This window comes from Eumetopias jubatus, unplaced genomic scaffold (genome assembly GCF_037043125.1).
Source record: "Eumetopias jubatus isolate StellerSeaLion01/CBP00866 unplaced genomic scaffold, mEumJub1_p1.0 scaffold_8, whole genome shotgun sequence".
NCBI lineage: Eukaryota > Metazoa > Chordata > Mammalia > Carnivora > Otariidae > Eumetopias > Eumetopias jubatus.
Window position 1 is genome coordinate 87,799,514 of NW_028274814.1, and position 6,809 is coordinate 87,806,322.

The 6,809-nt window shown below is 33.9% G+C and overlaps 1 pseudogene; it reads right to left on the bottom strand.

Annotated features, from left to right (window-relative positions):
• Positions 1–244: 244 nt before the first annotated feature.
• Positions 245–6,601, bottom strand: LOC114214874 (ethanolamine-phosphate phospho-lyase pseudogene; annotated as a pseudogene).
• Positions 6,602–6,809: the final 208 nt, after the last annotated feature.

A 6,809-nucleotide genomic window follows, 5' to 3' on the forward strand; every position in this document is an offset into this window, starting at 1 on the left:
AAACTGCACCTTCATATTAAATTTGAGGCTTAAATTTGTAGAATAAAAAAAGTACTTTCAGAAATCTCAAGTCAGAAATTAACAGACTAGAGGTTGAACTAATAATCTTACCATGGTTTGATCATCACTTGGTTTATTCTTATTACAAATTTGCCTTTTTATTTACAAATCTAAACAGAATCAAAATTCTACTTTTAGATGGTACAATAAAGATATTAATGGAAGAGACAGATCCACATATTTGCTATGTGCCTGGACATTTATCTTGCTTTAAAATGCTAATCTTTTGTGCCTTGAGCTTCTTACTGAGCAGTGAACGTTTATCTGTGCACAATCCATTTCTCTTCCTGCTGGGATTTTCTTTAGAGTCAGTGGTGCCATCACTGAACATTTCTGAATGTGCTTCGTTAGGTATATTTGTTCTACGTGGAGTATTCTCAGAGATCACACTTTCATTTTTGGCTCCCATAGCTTCTCCTAAAGCTGTTAAAATTTCATCAGGTTGGTTTACCATAAACTTTGTATCTTCTTCAGTGAAGTATGTTTCTTGTTATGAACATGGTTTTAAGCATTTCTGTGAGGTCTATCAGTACTGAAAACCACTTGCTTTTCTTTCATCTTGTAAATGATGTGTTGAGTTTTGGCTGTGGCTGGAGTCCTTTTCTGACCATCCCTAACTAAGTCAATTTTAATAAAAAGGCTAACATCCCTGATATCTCCTGTCAAAGTGTGTTTAGCCTTCTGTTTACTCAGTAACTCAATAAGTTATCAGTAAGATAATTCCCTCTCCTCTGACATTTCCTTGAAGGTCTTCATTTACAGTTATATCCAGGATGACCAAATCAACAACACAAAATATTGGATTTCCTCCATCCAGTATTGAAATACTGTATCCTGCTGACAGCTTCTGCAATTTCTTTGGTTGCTACCACTCATTCCATTGGGTGGCCATTGTCCATTGGTTTTCTCACTATGACAGTGTCCAGAATAAAGTCTTAGACATGCGTTTAGAAGCTCCAGAAGTGTTTCTCAGCTTGTATAAAGCCTCAGCTTAATTTTTAATTAAAATTTAGAGCATGATAGGTAAACCTAATTATTCTAATTTCCCATTCTTTAATAAAGTAAAGTAGCATAGCTTCATGTTAGCAATGGTCATTTAGAAAACAGCTATTTTAGGTATAGAGGACAAGTTTTATTATTTTAAATTTGAGACCCAAATTTGGGAAAGGTAAAATAACAGGATTATCATAGGAAAAAGATACATACGTAAGCCACAGGTATCCAAATATAAGTTATAATATTCATTATGCAAGGAATAGTACACATAATATTTTAAAACACACACAAACACACACATGCATGTATACACTCAGCAATAAGTGACTATAATATTAAGCATTTTTAACTTTTACAAAAATCAGTAGTTATCAAAGATAATTTATAAATATGTCAAAAAGTACAGAGAATTAAAAATATATTTATGATAAAAAGAAATTCTGTTACTTGGGCACAAAATAACTAGTATTTAACAGAGAAAGCTCAAATTCTGCCTACTCCTTTTTTATTTGCATATCATCCCTAACAATTTGCAGTAAAGGAGTCACAGTCCTTTTTTACCCCTTGTGAATAAACCTATTATATTTAGCCAGTTTTGTTAAATTTTAAGTCTATTTCATTGCTTCCATCTCTCATTATTTTCACTTACTATAAGTCAGGCACACAAAATTCATCTCATTCATACCCTCTGCACTTACTGTATATCTTCAACTATATTTCATTATTTACTATTACATTTTGAAGCAACCACACCTGTTTTCTTTTAAAAGAAAATATTTCCTTTTTATCTCTCTTCTTGTCCTAGATAATAAATATGCATTGCTCTACATATATACTCTGATACCTTACATACATTTTTTTTTACATTTCTTCAAAATGAACAGGTATATAACATGACCCAAATACATTTATATGTCTTCTTTAGTTGAAGATTATAATGTGTTACATATGAGCACAGATTATATTTTCTATGAATGTAATTTAAAAATTAGTTTAAGGTCTTACAGTTGACAAGAATCTTGAAATTACTACTTAAGTTGACATGTCTGTGTTTATCCTTATGGCTTGAACAAGGTAAAGAACTTTATAAACATGAATTCCTTTAAAAGGCTTTCTTTATTACAGTTTTTCTTAGATGAACACAATATTTTGTTTATGAATAATTTTTAGAAACAATATATTTTGATTCATAAAGTAAATATGGAAATTTAGAATTAAAATCATAATACAATAATTTTTAAAATTTTATTTTTATTTTTTAAGATCTACTCTCAGCAGCTTTTGAGTATAAAATACAGGATTGTTAACCACAGTCACCATGCTGTTCATTAAATTCTCAGAATTTATTCATCTTGTAACTGGACGTTTGTACACTTTGACAACCTTTGCCTCTCACCCCTGCCACCAATCTGTGCTCTGTTTCTAGGAGATCTATTTATTTAGATTACACATATAAGTGAAATCATATAGTATATCTCTTTCTTTTTCTGGCTTATTTTACTTAGTATAATGCCCTCAAAGTTCTGTCTAGGTCCATCCAGTTGTCACAAATGGCAGGATATCCTTTTTATGGCTGAATAGTGTTCCATTGCGTGTGTGTGTGTGTGTGTGTGTGTGTGTATCATGTATTCTTTGTGCATCTGCAGACACTTAGATTGTTTTCATGTCTTGACTATTGTAACTTGGCCATTGTAAAAAATGCTACGGTAAACATAGGAGGACATATATCTCTTTGAAATAATGATTTATTTTCTCTTGAGAAGTGGGATTGCTAGACCATATGGCAGTTCTATTTTTAATTTTTTGAGGAACATCTGTACTGTTTTCCATAGTGGCTGTACCCATTACATTCCCATCAACTCTGTACAAGTGTTACCTATTCTCCACATCCTTACCAGCACTTGTCATCTCTTATCTTTTTGATTGTAACTATTCTAATAGGTGAGAGGTGATATTGTGGTTTTGATTTGCATTTTTCTGATGATTAATGATGTTGAGCACCTTTTCATGTATCTGCTGACCACTTGATTATCTTTGGAAAAATGTCTATTCTGGTCCTTTGCTTGCCCATTTTTAATCAAGTTACCTGATTTTGTTTTTTTGCAATTGAGTGTATATTTTTACAGAAATAGGAAAAACAATTCTAAAATTTGTGTGGTAACAGAGAAGTCACCTAATAGTCAAAGCAATCTTGAGAATAAAGCTGGAGGCATCACACTTTCTGATTTTAAACTATGTTACAAGGTTATGGTAATCAAAAAGGTATGGTACTGGCATAAAAACAGACATAGGCCAACAGAACAGAATTAAGAACTTAGAAATAAACCCATGTATATATGGTTAACTGATCTTTGACAAATATTTGACAATACTCAATGAATAAAAGATTGAGTCTAGTCAATAAATAGTATTCACGTGCAAAAAAAAAAAAAAAAGAAACTGACCCATATCTTACACCACTCACAAAATTTACCTCAAAATGGATTAAAGACTTAAACGTAAGAACTGAAACCATAAAACTCGTAGGAGAAAACAAAAGGAAAAAGCTCCTTGACACTGTTCTTGGCAAGTATTTCATGGATCTGACAGCAACAGCATAAGCAAGAAAAACAAAACTAAACAAGTAGGACTACATCAAACTGAAAAGCTTCTCCAAAGCAAAAGAAATGATCAACAAGATGAAAAGGCAACCTGTGTAATGGGAGAAAATATTTATGACCCACATATCTGATAATGGGTTAATATCTCAAATATGTAAAGAATTCTTATAATTATTAGTCTTACACAAAGTAGAATATTATTTACACTGTGATAAAATTAGGAAGAGACATAAAGAGTTGTTTTGAAACTCAGTAACTCTCATTTTTAAAAAGAACCTTCTACTTATCAGAAATATTAAATTAACTTTTGTTAGCCCAGGGCGCCTGGGTGGCTCAGATGGTTAAGCGTCTGCCTTCAGCTCGGGTCATGATCCCGGGGTCCTGGGATCGAGTCCCGCATCGGGCTCCCTGCTCCTTGGGAGCCTGCTTCTCCCTCTGCCTCTCTCTCTCTCTCTCTCTCTCTGTCTCTCATGAATAAATAAATAAAATCTTTAAAAAAAAAAAAAACTTTTGTTAGCCCACATTATAAATCCCTATATTCACAAATAATATTTTAAAAGACTCTTTAAATTACGTTTATATGTTTATATATATCCTTATCTCTAACCAAGACTAAGACTATTAGCTTAATTCACTGAAGTTTAGAATATATTTTGGGGGGAGGGAGGAGCAGAGGGAGAGAGAAAATCTTAAGCAGGCTACATGCCCAATGTGGAGCCCAATATAGGACTCTATCTCACAACCCTGAGATCATGACCTGAGCCAAAATCAAGAGTTGGATGCTTAACCAACTGAGCCACCCAGGTGACTCTAGAATAATTTTTTTACAAAAAATATTTACTATCTAGCCTTTTACAGAGCTATTTTAGGAAGGGGGAAAAAAGCTTTATTTAGAAGAGTCAAAATATGTAAAGCATTGAAAGTTAAACATTTAAAAAAATTCCTTATTTTTTTAATTTATATAAATCCTAAAAAAGTATCAATTCAAATTTGAGCTCCAACAGATTGTAAAAGACCTTAAAATTTGCTTCATTGAATGCTTGTTTTATGGAGCCTCTCAAATGAACAAATTTGTTCATATCAAAAGTTCCTCGAACTGTCACTACACTTCCAAATTGCCCTTATTGAAATTATGCCAGTTGGAAGGATTTGCATATTAGTTAGGATTATAACATGAAACATGAAGAAAGCAGATTTTTAGTTTGGAAAGAACACAGATTTTAAAAAACTCCATGAGAACTGCAATAGTCAGTAAGGACATAGTTGTGAAACCACGTATCTTCAAAACCTGGCCAAAAACTAGTAGCTCGAAGAAGCCTCTAGCGCAGGCAGAGGGAATTAAGTAAAATATTTTCAGGAACGTAAAGACAGTACTGAGGAATGTCCTTATAAGTTTTGGAAAAGCTAAATTGATGTAACATTTGTCCAAAGGACACTAGTGTGACATGAGATTTTGAAACTGGCAGCTTCTAATCCACTTGACAGGCCAGTTTTTCTGAACTCTGTCTCCTGTCCTTTGAACTTTAACTTATAAACCAGGAGTCAGCACCTTCAGTGAACAGGTTAAATCCAGACCCACATCTGTTTGTACAAATAAAGTTTTATTGGAACACAACCTCATTCATTTATTACATATTGTCTTTGGTTGTTTTCATGCTATAATACAGATTTGAGTCACAGCAAAGACTGTTTGGACCACAGAGCCTAAAATATTTACTATCTGGCCTTTTGTAGAAAGGTATTTATTGAATCTTATTAAGAGACATAAAGCCTTATAGACAATAGACAAGTAGAGAGGATGGCTGGTGGCAAATTAATGCTGTGGAAGATCCACATAAGTGAAAATGTGTACAAATTTGACCAATGACCTGGAAGTCTGGGGGGACTCTTTTCTCAGGACAGAGAAGAAAAACAAATATTGAGAAGACTGTGAAATAATTGGAGCTCAGATTAAAAATAAAACTTCATACTCATGGATAGGATGGCCCTTAGCAGAGGTATCCCAGATGTGTACACTACTATAGGACTGAGCTTCTTGTTAGCATCACTGAGGGACTGGCCAAATCTTGCTGAGTACTCTGCTTGCTAGGCTTCACCAGCCTGGGACCATTAGGGACACTCTACTGTTAGGTTAATTAGCTTGCTATAGCAAAGGAAAATACAAACCATGAGGAACCATGGTTTCCCCTTAAAATGGGGAGTCAAGGAAGGTTATTTTATAGCATTTTGGATGCTGAAATAAGCCATAGAATGATATTCGCAGGGATTAAATGGATTTTGTGAAATAAGGAGCCGCTGGAAGACGAGTAGTCTTACTTTTAAAATACATGTCTCTATAGAGTTACCATAGCTTCAAATGAATGTGTCTAAATAAACTGATATTAAAGGACTTGGGCTTAGTTTATCTTGCATGTCATGCTTGGTACAGTTTATCTGTTCTGTGAGTCCTCATACAGTTTTGGAAATATGGTTTCTGTTTCAGGGTGCAGTATAAGAACGTGCATTGTAGTAATAAACACCACACTCAGGTTTATAGGAAAAAGATGTAATTGAGAATAGGTGCAGCTTCTATTTGTATTTCTCTTAAGTTGGTACAAATTAGTTTATATTTTTTATAAGATCTCCTTCCTCCCTTGGCCTCTGAACAACACTGATAAGAGTTGAGTGGAGTTACCAAACACTAAATACTCCTGCTAAGATCTCTCCCTTTATCTTTCCCTCTGACATATTCAGCATTATCCCACTACTGCTCTGCTTTAAAACTCCGAGGAGATTCTCAGTGGTTTTTTTAGCCTGTTACCTCCAGAAGCCCAGGTCTCCCTAGGTATGTATTATGTTTCAGACTATAGAATGTGAGCTCACAATACTTTTCAACATGATCATTTCTTACAGTCTAAATACTTATTTTTCCTACAGCCCTTACCATCATCTGACACAATATGCATTTTACTTATTTCTTTTTAAAGTTGGTACCCCCTGCTTCGGTAGGCAGAAGCTAGGGCACATGCCCTCTTCCCAAGATTTCTGTCTGTTGGTTATGTAATCAAACACTAATGTAGGTACTGTTGTGAAGGGATTTTACAGAGGTAGTAAAATCTCAAACCAATTGATCTTAAAATAAAAGAGATTATCCCTCTATCCAGGTGGAATTGA